The following is a 15,742-nucleotide window of genomic DNA, read 5'->3' on the forward strand; positions in this document are numbered from 1 at the left end:
TAGCGCTTGTATTGGAGCACTCTACTTGTTTTGGAGTTGCAATCTAGCTTGGTATGATACTTTTGTATACATTTGGGTATGGCAGGTTCCTATCCCGTCCTTATTATGTCTTGAATTCTAGTAGAGGCTCGTAGATAGATATGCACAGTTAGATGCTCTATGGCCTTCTCGGTCCATATTTTGTTGTATCATTATCTTTGATAGCCTTGTCCGCTTGTATACTTGGGTTCCTCTCTCTCTCTCTCTCTCTCTCTCTCTCTTATTTATATATATATATATATATATATATATATATATATATATATATATATATACTAGTCTCTCTGAGCGTGCGTTGCACGTTTATCTCATATCATTGTTATTTTTTTATATTGCAAAATGTTGAATTTTTCATACGCATTACTTCAACAATTTTTGCTTGAGTTATAAAGGCATTTAGACATGCATTATTTGCTAAATCAGTGTTTGCTTTATTAATTTATTTATTATTTCAATTTTAAATGGAAATCCTTTAAGTTTTTGTTTTTGTTTGAATATCTCAAGTGAAGTAATGTTTTACTCATAATAGTACAACTTTTTCTCCAAGTGAAATTCATGTCAAACACAATTTAACTTAGTTACAACATCAACTTATCTCCAAACATTAATTTTTCAAATTTTCAACCAATTGTTCTCCAAACAAAATCATTTGAAATAGATATGTAATATCGATATTTTAATTAACAATTATAAAATAAGTTTTTCCTAATTTGTTGGTTAAATTATAAATATATATATATATATATATATATATATATATATATATATATATATATATATATATATATATATATATGTATGTATGTATTTTCGAATGTTAAAAGATATAACACTTTATTGTGTGCATGTCAAATTATTAGGAGTGCTATTGTTTATGAAAGAAAAGACTAAGTACGGAAAATAGGGAACTGACTCAATGATGACAACATTTAACTCCAAATTCTCCTTAACTTTGCATTTGTTTCCCTATTTTTTTGTCTCTCTCTCTCTCTTTTTTTTTTTTTTTTTTTTGATAGCTATGAGCAAAATATTACTCCCAATAATTCACTAATCTTGGAAAAGAAATAAGAAACTTTTTAAAATGTGAACCTTTCAGTATCATACAATAAAAAATAAATAGTTCAGTATCATACAATAAAAAATAAATAATCATAAAATTATGCATAAAATTGTCAAGAAATGAATTATTCAAAAATTTTGTGCCTAAGGACTAAGAACTTAGTTTTCAAGACCAAAATATTGTCAATTCAAAATCAAACTACCTCACTCTCCCTTCAAATTGTAATACATAATACTTACATAATTCTTGAAGAGAACCTTTAAAGTTATTTATCAAATTGGTAAAGGTATTTTACCTCGACTTGTACTACCTCTTTCAAACCAAAATAGTAGTGATCGGTTGATAATCTTATCAATGTGCTATTGTTAAGAGGAATTTGCATTTTCACCACTACTTGCATATACACCGTTATTGAATAGGTTGTTTAAAAAAAATTAGGCAGTGGATTTTAAAGAAATTATATCTTGAAGATAGTAATTTCCCCTAATTATGCAAATGGTTTACTGAAATTTCATAGACACAATGGCTAGTAAAAAAATTAAAGTTGCAATTTTTTTTTTCTAACACAAGAACTCAACCCAATGAAGAAATTTAGAATTAGAGCCGCATAAGAATAAATGTGAACCTACAACGTACCACATTTGAAAAGTTAATTTGCTAGTTCGAAGGAACACAACCCTTCAAATCAAGGCATAAGGTTTATTTATAATAGTTTTAAATATTTTTGTAAGTATTATTATCAAATATAAATTGTAAATATAATTAATAGGTTTATCTTTTTGATTTTGGATTTTCTACTTTCAATATAAATAAACGATAGATTAGAAATAGATAACATAAAAGGATATAGTCAAAAAAATGAAGGAATGAAATTAAATATTACCAGCACAAAATCTGACCATCAAGTACACGAATGAAAAGCTATGAAAAGAAAATGGCTGAGGAAAAAGGATAACAGTTTGGTGAAAGAAGATTGAAGTTGGATAAAAGAAAGAAAAAAAATAATTCTGAAAAATGTGATAGAGTGCCAAATGGGGACTATATCACTATATTCCTTTTATTTAAACTTGTACAATAAACACAATAAAAGAGGATTATGTAAAGCTTCTTAGCTTGTTTTTCCAAAAGAAAAAGGGAGGACAAAAATGATACCTATTGAAGTCTTCGTTGATATTCTTATTCTAATTCTTTTCTATTTTGGGTGCGATTTCTAATGTAGTTGCGTTAATTTCAGTCTAACAAAATGATGCAACTAAACGGTGTCAACTATTTAGAAAGAGGAAAATAGGAGTATGTCTCTATTTGTAGTTTTTGAAAGTTGAGGTATTTACATAGCAAATAATAAGAAGGGTATTTAAGTAATTTAACTTTTACATTGAGCCATAGAATTAAATTGTACGTACAAGAAAATAATGATTGTTATTTTATTTATCTAACTCAATAAAGAAAAGAAATATGTACCTTAGAAATCATTAATAATCTCTATTAATATATTCAACTTAAAATTTATTCGAGTTTGATAATTTCATTACTTCAATTTCAGAAGTAATCAAGCTAATTCCTTTTTAGTTTCGGCAAAAACATGTAACCCTTAAAGATTATAAACCAATTTTTTCTGTAAAGCTATGTATTGTTTATTGTTAAGTACACAAACAAAATCAACTACTCAGAAAATATGTCGTCTTTTTCAAACGACAAAAATTAAATTGTTTTATATGTTTAATCTATTTAAAAAATAGTATAGGATCTGTCTCCAACATATCAATAAAGAATAAATCGCTATCAAAAGTGAAATCCAACCTCTAAAATTGATTAATCTACTTTTTCTTCCTTTTGGAAAGGCACACGACTATGCATCCTATTTTTATGTAAGAGCCTATGATTATACATTGTATTATTTAATTGTGATTTTGTTAATTAATGATTATCACATAATCGATCGCTAAATTTCAGTTCAGTACCTATAAACGCCTGCTTGCGCTTTATAAGTAAAAAAATTCGTCCACGGTAAATATTACTCCATCCATTTGTAAATGTTTGTCTGGTTTTGATTTAGAACGGAGTTTAAGAAAGTATAGAAGACTTTGGAATCTTCTAGTTGTTAACTAAAGTTATGTAGAATATATCAAAATGTCTTTTAATCTTATGGTCTTAATATGCCGTGTGAAAAGTTGGAAATAAAGAGTTATAAAAAAGGAAAGATACATTCTTTTTCAAGCGAATTAAAAAGGAAAGTAAGACAAACATTATGAAATGGAGAGAATATGACAAAGACATAATGCATTATTAATGAAGGTTCTTGATCATGAGAGTTGGATTATTTTCTAAAGTTTGCAATTTTTCCATTACTTGTTTTCAAGTTTGTTTATTTTCATTCCTAAATATATTTAACACAATGATAAGTTTGCCCTCTATTCCTTCACGTGAAGAATTTTTTTAAAAAAAAAAAAAAAAAAAAAAAAAAATATCATACCCGCATCTCTTTTTTAATCCAAATAGACTAAGAGCAAAACTACATTAGAAGTTTATTATTATGGTATTAATCTATGGATACTAAATTAAACCAGCATATATATGTAAGGAGATAAAACCTAGAAACACACTTTAGCAGATATTAAATAATGTAATTCAATTCTTCCACTTGTCACACACAAAAAGCGATAATAATAATTAAAAAAAAAAGTTATTACCTCTCGAATAAACGTATTCAGTCCTTGCATTTCTGAAACAACATTGGGGCAATATAACCATTCATATAATGTATCCGGACGTTAATTTATCTAGTGCGCTGGTGTTACTAAACTAAATGCTTTTATTGATGATTTTGTAGAAAAGTATTGAAAAATGAGAAGCGATAATTTGTTTCCTTTGTTCTGAGAAGTTCAGATTTGGAAGCGACAATGTATTTCTTTAGTTTGGGAAGTGATGATTTGTTTCTTTTGGCTTTGTAAATAGAATGGTTGTGACTATTCATGAAGGGGTTTAAAGTATTGAGGGTTTTTTTTTTTTTTTTTTTGCAGTTGTTCATTTTCATAAAGAAAAATTATAAGTAAAATATTTAAGTTATTAGAAGGGTACTTTAATAATATAACTTTTAAATTTTGAAGTTCATGCTTTTAATATATATATATATATATATATATATATATATATATATATATATATATATATATGTATGTATCTTTTGGGCTTATGTCTCTCTCAGCTTATGATATCTTTTAGTCAGCAGTTTGTTCTGTGATGGCACTTATGGCCCACACTCAGGAATGACTATGTAATGTATGTATGTCCTTTGGTGCTCAACAGGTTGGATTCGGGTGCCCGTCATGGACCTCCGGTTGGGTCATGACACTTTGTAACTTGGTGGGGTGGTTGGTTCGATTCTCGAGGCACTCGGGAGCGTTTTGGTCACTTGGTTGGAAACTAGTGTTTGGAGTTTGGGGGGTTGATCGGGTCAAGATGACCTCTGTTGGGAATTCTGAGGGCTCGGGTGAGTTTGTAGCATGTTTTTACATGGGTAGGCATATCTGATTTGTATCCGAGGGGTCTCGAATGAGTGTTGGGTATTGGGTTGGATTTGGTGAGAAATCAATTTTTTGCTGGTCTCTGGTCTCCTGCTTCTGCGGACGTAGGTTCACATCTACGGGCCCGCCCATGCGGAACTTGGTTCACAGACATGAGAAAGTGAGGTGGCAAGTGGCTCCGCTTATGAGACTATTTTTTTGCTGAGGCGAGTCCGCATCTGCGGTCAAGGTGTCTGCAAATGCGAGAATCACTGAATAGAAGTCTTATATTTTTCCAATTTCGAAATCACTTCTCCCCATTCACTAAATCGGAAACCTAGAGAGTAATTGGGGGTAGTTCTTAAGAGTTTTGAGAGGATTCTTCTTTGGATAAGTTCCTTAAACACCTCAAAGAACAAAAATTTACAGAGGAATTCTAAAGGGACAAGTATGACCTTTTGTGAGTGCACCCTAGGCCGAGTTTGGATTTGAAAATAGTTTTGTTCCCCCAAAAATGAACTCAAAAACCAACAAACAATCCCAGAAATCAGACAAAAAGCCTCTTAAATTCAAATTTCAGATAGAAACCCTAGACTTAGGATATTTTTCTTTTTTAGTGTATTTTAGTTTTTCAAGTATTCATAAGATGTTTCCCACCTTTTCTAATGAAAGTGGGAGCTTCTATTTATAGAAGCCCCAAATTGCAAACCCTAATCCATAAAAAAGGGCGGGATAATCCCCAAATCCAAAAAAATGCAGTATTGCTCCTCACCCTTTTGAATAAAGAGCTTAGATTACATCTTATAGGACGATTAATGGTTGGATTTACACCACCAAGGATCAACACCAACGGATCCTTGGTGAACCAATCAAAATTGAGCATTCAAAATGAAGTCGAACAAAAACCATTAAAGAAACCCAGCTTTTCAACGTAAACAATGGCAGAAATATGTATAAATAAACCAAAAAGAAAACCTTGAACCTCAGAGAGTCCAGCAAAGGCGAAATCCATTAATGCTATAGCCTCAAATGGGTGAAACATATCCCCATAGGACGAAAAGCACTGCAAGCACTCCGTTTTTAGCTCCACGAAGGTCAACTTTCTCATTACAGGCGGCTAGGTTTCTCAAAGAAAAGAGAGAGAGAGAGAGGTGTTTCATTTCCTCATCCAAATGAGGAAATGGTGGGGTTATACTCCTAATTATAGGGGTGTTTGGGCCAGGTCAGGTTATATTTGGGCCTAATCCGATCCAACTTTTAAATAAGGGGTGATTTCTTTTAAAATATGCCCTTGTACATATACACATGTATATATATTATACGTATATTTATGTATATAGGCCTATATTTCATGTTCTTTTGACACGTGTGATAAACAATTTAAAATTCGAGACTCGACTAATTAATTTGAACCCGTAATTAAGGAAAATTAATGAATAATTAAATAAATAAGGTCTCAATTTGTGGATACGTCCTTTAATTCACTTGGTCATAAGATCAGACTATTCCAATTATAGCCCCGAGCCAATTTTAAACGGACAGCTTGGACAAATGACCTTTATCAATTTATACAATGATGTCTCTTAATTATTGAAGGGTAATTTGCAAAAATGATCTCAATTATAGGAATGATTCCCAATTGGGCCATAATTGGGCTATTACTTGATTATTTCAATTATAGCCTCCAAATGGGCAATTTCTTCAATTAAACACTCAATTAGTTATGCCAAATCTTTAAATCAATTTTATGACTAAGTGAGGAGTAAAGAATGATTAATTTATTTAAGTAACTAATTTCCCTGGATTTAAATAACTTTTAATCCTTCATAAAATATGCCAATTAATTTGTAAATGATTTTCAAGATTTATGGAAGTTATTCTATCAAAATGTGGTGGTAAATTATTTCTGAATAATTTTATAAAATTATTTTGGCTTCTAAAATGGATAGTTTACTATGTTTAAATCCTGGGAACCTTGAATAATTAAAATAAATTCCAGGATATCAAAAATTAGGTGTCAACAACTGCCCCTTCGGTGTTCGGGGATGATAGAACATCCCTGAGCAGTGAAATTTGACAAACCCTAGTTTTTGGTTGATTCGGCTGCTTTTTTCATGCAATTTTGGAAATGTATAACCGGACCCTGGTTTCTGAGCTTCCTACATATATTAGGTTTCATGAGAAATCAGGTCGTTTGTAGTTTGACTAAATTATGACTTCTGAATGCAAATTTAAGACAAATTCTCGATTGTCCCTGTTATTGAACTGGGAGTCCCGATGTGCTTTTATAGAAGAATGTGACTGACTCTTTGGTGATTAGTCTGCCTAAATATACCTAGTCTTGAGAATTAAGTTACTTGTAGTTCGACTCGATCAGAAGAAAAAGGTATCTCTTATGCGAGAATGCCTTTGTGTGTATCGGTATGTGTCCGATCGGTAGCGGAATAAAGTAAAACAAATAATCACATAAGAAAAAAAAACATTCTGTGTGGTCTGAGAGGGGGGAATTCATCTTTCCAAATCTTGGCCGGAGAGCTTGACTCTCATGGGCACCCTTTCTCGACCGGCTACGTAAGATATAGGTCCACGTTTGTTCCGCATTTGTTAGGATTCCGATCTGCTCCAGCTGTCCTACTGCTGCTAATCCTGTTCCCTATGTTGCATAATTGTTTTACTGATGAGCACTACGGCGGTTTAGACCGGATTTACGTCGTCCTTCTTGTTATGTGGGCACTGTGGCCCCCAAATGCTGATATATAATGTTATCTTTTTGGTGGCGAAGACTGCGGCTCACTTTGTCTGGGATTACATTGCCATTTTTATTTTTTGTGCGAGGGTTGGGGCTTACTTGTCCGGTCTTACATCGACACTGTCCAGGTGCGAAGACTGCGACTCACTTTATCCGGTTTTACATTGCTATTATAATATGTGCGAACGCTACAACTCACTCTGTCCGGTCTTACATCGTCAATATCCAGGTGTGAAGACTGCCGGTCACTCTGTCCGGTTTTACATCGCTATTGTAATATATATTAGTGAAGACCATGGCTCATGCGCTCGAGTTTATATCACTGTTCCCTTGGGGTGCAGACTGCGGCTCACTTGTTCGGGATTATATCGCTCCGTTATATAAATGGCCCTCTTGGCGACTGAAAGTAAATGTGCTATGTCCCTCTCGGCAACTGGAAGCAAATGTGAAATTTGTTCTTTGATAATACTTGTAATTATCCTTTGAAAACTCGCGCAATGGCCCTCTCGGCTGCTGAAAATAAATGTGCAATGGCCCTTTTTGCTGCTGAAAATAAATGTGCAATGGCCCTCTCGGCTGTTGAAAATAAAGGTGCGATGGCCCTCTCGGCTACTGAAAATAAACATGCAATGGCCCTCTCGACTGCTGAAAATAAACGTGGAATGGCCTTTTCGGCTGCTGAAAATAAACGTGCAATGGCCCTCTCGGCTGCTGAAAATAGATGTGCAATGGCCTTCTTGGCTGCTAAAAATAAACGTGCAATCGCCCTCTCGGCTGCTGAAAATAAACGTATAATGGCCCTCTCGGCTGAATAAGAAAATATGACAGATATGGCCCCTTCGGCTAGATTGTCTTTCTTTCATCCTTGATTGTATGTGCCTCTTTGGTCAGATATTTGCCCTTGTGGCGTTTTGTCCTTCATACGGCCCTTGTGGCCTAATAAATGCCCTGATGGCTTTTGATCCTTATATAGCCCTTATGGCTTGATAGATGTCCTGATAGCTCGATATGTATTTTGTTTCCGGATCTGTGAGATGTCGGGATAATATGCATGCCAAACCTGCACATTAATCATGATTATAAAAAGGATTGTCCTCTTGACGTCCAGGAACCTGCATAAGAAATTGGTTAGTTTTGTCCTAACTAAGTTGATCGGATCATCTTTCGTCCTCCTTTAAAAACTAGCTTTTGGCTTTGGTAGAGAAAAGATGAGTTTAGTATGCAGAAAATCGTTTTGCTATGTGTTTTATTATTATTTTGCTAAAAGTGTAAATGTCAAGGCATGTGCTTTTCGATCGATCAGAATCTCCTTGCGCGGAATTTTCGAGACTCTTCTAAAAAATTCTACCCCAGTCTGACACTCTGGGTTGACGATCTTGGTGAGCTTTTCTTTAAGGAAATTTTGAGGTTTCCTCAAATTTTTTTGCCCCCGTTTCTAGAGAACATCTTGCGGGAAATTTTGAGATCCTTTTCAAAATTTCTGCCCCAGTTTAGGGCTTTAGGTTGGCTGACGTGAGAGCAAATTTTTGAGTTCCTTCTCAAAAATTCTGCCCCAGTTGGGCATAGAATAATCATGGACCTTATCTCTGAGGCTTCCTAGGGGTTCTTTGGGTTTTTCTTTCGGTGCGACCGAGCTTATAGAGCGCCTACGTATCCTGTCGCATCAGGAATTCAGGTCGAACGTAGTTCAAAATAAAAATAGGGGGATTTTTGTTTTCACTAATAATATTATCGGGTCCTGAGGGACTACCTACGTATCTCACAAGGAGAAATCAGGTCATTGCGTGGTTCATTACAACATTGTTTGGCTTTTTCTTAATCATTACAAATGATTACAAGCAAAACAAAAATAGCAAAATACAAGCAGATTAAAAAAATAATTACAAGCAAATGGGAATACTAAACTAGAACCAGTAACCCCTTTCTCAAGCGTAGTAGCATTTGATTGCATCTGCTTTGATCGGCTTTGGCCACTCTTGGCCGTCTATTTTTTCTAACACCACGGCTCCTCTTGAGAGCACTTTGCGGACTATATATGGCCCTTGCCAATTCAGAGCAAATTTCCCTTTATACTCATCCTGATGTGGAAAAATCCTTTTAAGCACCATTTGTCCAATCTGAAAGAGTCGAGTCCTAACTCTTTTGTTGAATGCTCTTGACATCCTCTAGCGGTACAGCTGACTGTGACTGACTGCGACCATTCTTTTCTCGTCGATCAGAGCTATCTGTTCGTACCTTGCTCGGAACCATTCAGCATTGTCCAGCTCTGTCTCTTGAATGATCCTTAGGGACGTAATCTCAACCTCAGCTGGTATGGCGGCTTCGGTGCCTTAGACTAACAGGTAAGGGGTGACTCCTATTGATGTCCTGACCATAGTGCGATAACCTAGCAAAGCATAGGTAGGGGTGTTCATGGTTCGGTTTGGGTCGGTTATTGATTAAAACCATAACCAAACCAATGTAGTCGGTTTTTAAATGTCTAAAACCATAACCACCAAATAAAATAATAACCACCGGTTTGGTTATTGTCGGTTTGGTTCGATTTTTCGGTTTATGACTAGCAGCCATGAGACTTATCAGTAAATATTAAAAGGTTGAAAAAGACATGTCTTTTTTTTTTTTGTTCAAACGATATCTTTTATTTATAGTTTAAGGTGGGACATACATCATAGAAACATTTTCACTATTAGTGATAGTGTCGTACTCAAGTTACCCAAAGTTGCTAAACTATTATATATAAAGCTAAAAACTAACTAAGTAGTGGCTGCACCATTTTTGTCATCTTAATATACATACCTGGAAATAAAGTAGAGCATAGGAGCTTTTAGTTGTTGTTACAAACATACATATTAATTAAACATAAAGACTACCTAAAATTAAAATGAAAATATATGAAATAAAAAAACTTTGTGTAATGATCCCAAACTTTGGGGCAAAGATTGCATTTTGCCCTCAATTCTCCCATTTTATTAAAAAAAACTTTCTGTAATGATCCCAAACTTCAGATGTTTTTCTATCATTATCCCCAAGGCTAGGGTCTCGACTACAAGGAGTTGTTCTTTTCTGCTTTTTAGGAGGATTATCCACGGAAGAAGTATTAGGACATTACCATGTGCTTGAGTTGCAGCAAATGCTGATGTTACCGAAGTATCTTCTATAGGAACCTCCAAATCTACAATCTCTGTCCTTTTTATATGAAAAATATTAGAAGTTTAGGACCCATTCAGACAAGAAAAAAAGAAAGGTATAAATTCGAAAAAAGAAGAAGAAACAACCTAAAATCAAATGGTCGACAAAGAAAGGCTAAAAATTTAAGTTAAAGACATTAGACTCTAACGTGAGCTTCTGTTAGTAGGTTTACACTTAACACTTAAAGAGTTAAAAGACTTAAAGACATGGGCTTGAACATATTCTTAAAAACATGGGCCTTAAACAATCATGTGAAATAAGTAGACCAAAAATCAATTAATGATTAAAAGGTATAAAATATTTATAATTATTTATGAAAAACTAATATTATACATATAAATAATTAAAAAATTTATGTATATAATTTATCGGTTTGGTTCGGTTATTTATTAGTTATTTTTTAATATAACCATAACCAAACCAAATATTATCGGTTTTTAAAATTTAAAACCAAATCCAAACCAAACCAAACCAAATGTCGGTTTTATTCGGTTTGGTTAAATTTTCGGTTTGGTTTTGGTTTTAACCAAAACCGTGAACAACCCTAAGCATAGGGTAGCTGCTCGTGCCAACCCTTGTGATTATCCGCCATCCTCCGTAGAATCCTCTTGATGTTTTTATTAGCAGCCTCTACGGCTCTGTTCATATATGGCCGATAGGCTGTCGAATTTCGATGGGTGATATTGAACTGCCCGCAGATGTCCTTCATCAGATGGCTATTCAGATTGGCTCCATTGTCAGTTATGATGGACTTTGGTATCCCGAAGTGACATATGATATTGTTCCTTTCAAAGTCGGCTACTACCTTCTTCGTCACCGATTTGTGGGATGTCGCCTTATCCCATTTTGTGAAGTAGTCAATTGCCACCAAGATAAAGCGATAACCATTTGAAGCCGCCGGCTCGATAGGCCATATGACGTCCATGCCCTAAGCAACAAAAGGCCATGGTTACCTCATAGCGATGAGTTCATTTGGTGGGACCTTGATGGGATCTTCGTGGATCAGGCATTGATGACACTTCTGCACATATTTGCAGCAATCACTTTCCATTGTCATCTAGAAATATCCTTTCCTTAGGATTTTCTTAGCTAGTACGAGCCTACTTATATCTTTGTCCGCAAGCCCCTGCGTTCACTTCCTCCAATAATTTGGTGGCTTCTCCTGCGTCGATGCATCTTAGTAAGCCTAAATCTAGCGTTCTCTTGTATAGTACTTCCTTGTTCAGGAAGAAACTAGGCCAAACCCATCGACAAACACCTGTGGTCGTCCACTTCTTTCACTTGAGCACTTAAAGTGGCCCTTGTTCCATTTAGACACTTCAGGTGGGCTATTCCTATTCCACTTAGGCACTTTTGCACCGTTATCGGAGCAAAACCAACACCGTCGTCTCTGGTGGATTGGTAATTAAATTGTGCCGGCAAATTAAATTATTGTACTGTTCAATTGTATTATGTCAACTCATTTTAATTGTAAATTTACTAATTTGTAAATTCATGGAGTTTTGACCATTAAAAATTGGGGCTTTTGGGCTGGTTGGATGTGTAATGAGGTGGCGGCCCCTTTGGTGTTGGTTTTTTCCGACAATCTGCAAAAGTGTCTAAGTGGAATAGGAATGACCCACCTGAAGTATCTAAATGGAACAAGGGTCACTTTAGGTGCTCAAGTGAAAGAAGTGGACGACCACAGATGTCTGTCGATGGGTTTGACCAAGAAACTATTGGACAACCTCCTGATAGTCTTTTTCTGACCGATTGTCAGACCTTCTGAGTATTCTCGCTTCTCGAGATACAACTTGATGTCGTGATACCAAGGTTTGCCATCTGGTTTAGCCTCCATGGCAATAGTATGCGTGTTATGACGGACTTATCTGAATTGGATTGATGTGATAGCTCTCCGGGTGTTGGATCATAGATGCAATGGTGGCCAATGCATCGGCGAACTCATTTTAGGCCCTCGGCGCATGCCGGAACTCATTGCTTCTTAACTTCCTGCTCAATCTTTGCGCTAAGTTCAAGTAGGGTAGGATCTTTTCGTTCGTGGTAGCCCACTCTCCTTGGACCTGATTGATTAGTAGATCGAATCTCTATTTACTAATAGTTCATCAATATTCATATCTAGCGCCATTCGAAGTCCTAGAATCCATGGTTTAGACTCCACCATATTGTCGGTACATCGGAACTTAAGCTTGGCAGCCATGGGGTAACGTTGTCCACTCTCGAATATCAATACCGCTCCGATACCTGAACCCTTATAGTTTACCGCTCCATCGAAGAACATTCTCCAACCGGTGTATGCTTCTTTTTCTATTATTACTGATACCTCTTCATCTGGGAAATGGGTCTTTGAGTGGCTCCATATCCTTGTCAACCGGATTAGCGGCTGACGGATCTGTAGCTTGTCCGCCGGCAATATGCAGGCAATATATACAATGTTGAATTCCATTCATACCCTTAACACCATTTTCGGCTTTCCAGTGGGCGTCGACTGACAAAATATGTATCTCAAAGGATCCATCTTATATATGAGATGGGTTGTGTACGAGGAAAGGTAGTGTCTCAATTTCTTGGCCACCCAAGTCAGGGCGCAACAGGTCATTTCTACCAATGTATTCCTGGACTCACAGGCTGTGAATTTCTTACTCAAGTAGTAGATGGCATGCTCTTTCTTCCCTCCTTCGTCATGTTGTCCTAACACGTATTCGAAGGCATTATCTGACACTGAGAGGTATAACAACAATGGGTTTTCGGGTCTTGGAGGTACCAAGACTGGAGGATTAGACAGATACCTCTTGATGGTATCAAAAGCTTCTTGACACTCATCCGTCCACTTGGTCGGAGCATCCCGTTTTAGCAACTTGCGGATTGGTACTATGATGATTGTGGACTGGGCGATGAACCTTCTGATGTAGCTTAACCTTCCTAAGAAACTCATGACTTCTTTCTTGGTCTGAGGCGGCGGTAACTCTTGAATTACCTTAATTTTGGTTGGATCCAGCTTAATACCCCTCCGGCCGACGATGAATCCCAATAATTTGCCGGCCGGCACTCTAAATGCACACTTGGCCCGGTTCAATCTCAGGTTGAATTTTTGGAGTCTTTCATTAGATTAACAATGTGTTCTGATCGTTCTATGGACTTGACAATGCTGCATTAAGACATATCCAAGACCAATTCCCAAAGCATCACAATATACAATGAACCATTCGGTTCCCTCTGGTAGCATCAAAATTGAAGCAGAAATCAACCTTTTTTTCAACTCTTCAAATCTTTGCTCATATGCATCTGACCACTCAAACTTAACCTTTTTCTGAGCCAACTTAGTCAACGGAGCTGAAATAGAGGAAAACCCCCCCACAAAGCGTCTATAATAACACCGGACCCGAAAACTTGCATATCGAAGCGAAGTGGGTGCCGGGCCGAATTCTTTACAACATCTATCTTAAGTCACCTTCACACCTTCACCTGAAATTACATGGCCTAAAAATCCCACTGACCTAAGCCAAAATTCTCACTTTGAGAATTTAGCATAAAGCTCACGATCCGAAGTGCCTGTAATACTATTTTGAGATGTTCTGCATGTTCAGCCTCACTACGAGAATACACCAAAATATTATCGATGAAGACAATGACGAATAAATCAAGATAAGGCTTGAGGACCCTTTTCGTAAGATCCATGAAAGCAGCTGGCGTATTTATCAACCTAAAAGACATAACAAGAAATTCAAAGTGACCATAATGGGTTCTGAAAGCAGTCTTTGGGATGTCAACTTCCTTAACCTTTAACTGATGGTATCCTGATCTGATGTCAATCTTGGAATAACACTGGGCACCTTGAAGTTGGTCAAATAAATCATTTATTCTAGGAAGAGGGTATTTATTCTTAATGGTGACCTTGTTCAACTGATAGTAATTAATGCACATGTGTAAGGAACCATCTTTCTTTTGGACAAACAAGACTGGTGCACCCCAAGGCGAGACACTAGGCCTAATAAATCCCTTATCAAGAACATCTTTCAACTGGGCCTTTAACTCTTTCAACTCTGCTAGAGCCATTATGTATGGCGGAATAGATATCGGCTCAGTGCCGGGAAGTAGATCAATTCCAAAGTCTGTCTTCCTGTCGGGAGAAACTCCGAGAAGATCTTCTGGAAAGACTTCTAGAAACTCATTAACAACTAGCATGGACTGGAGAGTTGGGGTCTGTGCATCTGAATCCCTGACTCGAACTAAGTGATAGATATACCCCTTGGAAATCATCTTTCTAGCTTTAAAATAGGAAATAAATGTACACATGGGTACTAATGAATTACCCTTCCACTTTATGACTAGTTCTTTAGGAAACTCAAATCTCACTATTTTGGTTCTACAACCCACTGTAGCATAACATGAAGATAGCCAATTCATAACCATGATTACATTAAAGTCCACCATTTCTAATTCTGCTAAATCAACTATCGTTCTGCGGTGATAGACTAAAACTGGGCAACCCCTATAAATACGTCTAGCTATAACTGATTCTCCAATTGGAGTGGACACTTCAAAGGGTTCATGCAAATTTTCTAGTTATATCCCATATTTCTTAGCAATAAAAGGGGTTGCATAAGATAAGGTGGATCCTGGGTCAATAAGGGCATAAACGTCGAAAGTGAAGATTGTTAGTGAACCTGTGAAAACATCTACACATGTCTTTGTATCTTGATGACTTGCTAAAGCATACAAGCGGTTTCAACCTCCACCCGCATTGCTAGGCTTGGCTGCACCGTGCTTTGACTGGGCTTAAGAATTACGAAGAGGCTTTGACGGAAGTGAGCCACCTTAGATGCCTTGTCTTGCTAATGGACGGTCTCTCACGAAAAATGGCCACTGCGGCCACGCCCGTCGCATATATCCATTCCGTACGACCACACAGGTGCCTCTTGTCACTACCCGACTAGGGCCGTGGCCAGTACCGGGGCTGTCCTCGAACACCGCTCATTCCATCCTCGACACTGCGTTCATTTATACTTCTCATGCTCACAATCATAGATAACTATTTTCATTTGAAACATATTCACTTTATATACATGAGCCCTTCAGCTATCAAAATAATATATATATATATATAATGAGAAACTTGTGAGACCATACTACCCACAACTACGCATCTACGAACCCCCTACTAGAGTACTAGACATATAAGCGGGACAGGACCCCACCATGCCC

At 36.4% G+C, this 15,742-nt stretch overlaps 1 long non-coding RNA gene across 1 annotated transcript; it reads right to left on the reverse strand.

Annotated features, from left to right (window-relative positions):
• Window positions 1–10,017: 10,017 nt before the first annotated feature.
• Window positions 10,018–10,608, reverse strand: LOC132040084 (uncharacterized). The gene is made up of 2 exons (XR_009410555.1): window positions 10,461–10,608; window positions 10,018–10,147 (listed from the first exon to the last, which is right to left on the reverse strand). It is a non-coding gene; the product is annotated as an uncharacterized LOC132040084 (long non-coding RNA).
• Window positions 10,609–15,742: the final 5,134 nt, after the last annotated feature.

This window comes from Lycium ferocissimum, chromosome 12 (genome assembly GCF_029784015.1).
Source record: "Lycium ferocissimum isolate CSIRO_LF1 chromosome 12, AGI_CSIRO_Lferr_CH_V1, whole genome shotgun sequence".
Lineage (NCBI taxonomy): Eukaryota > Viridiplantae > Streptophyta > Magnoliopsida > Solanales > Solanaceae > Lycium > Lycium ferocissimum.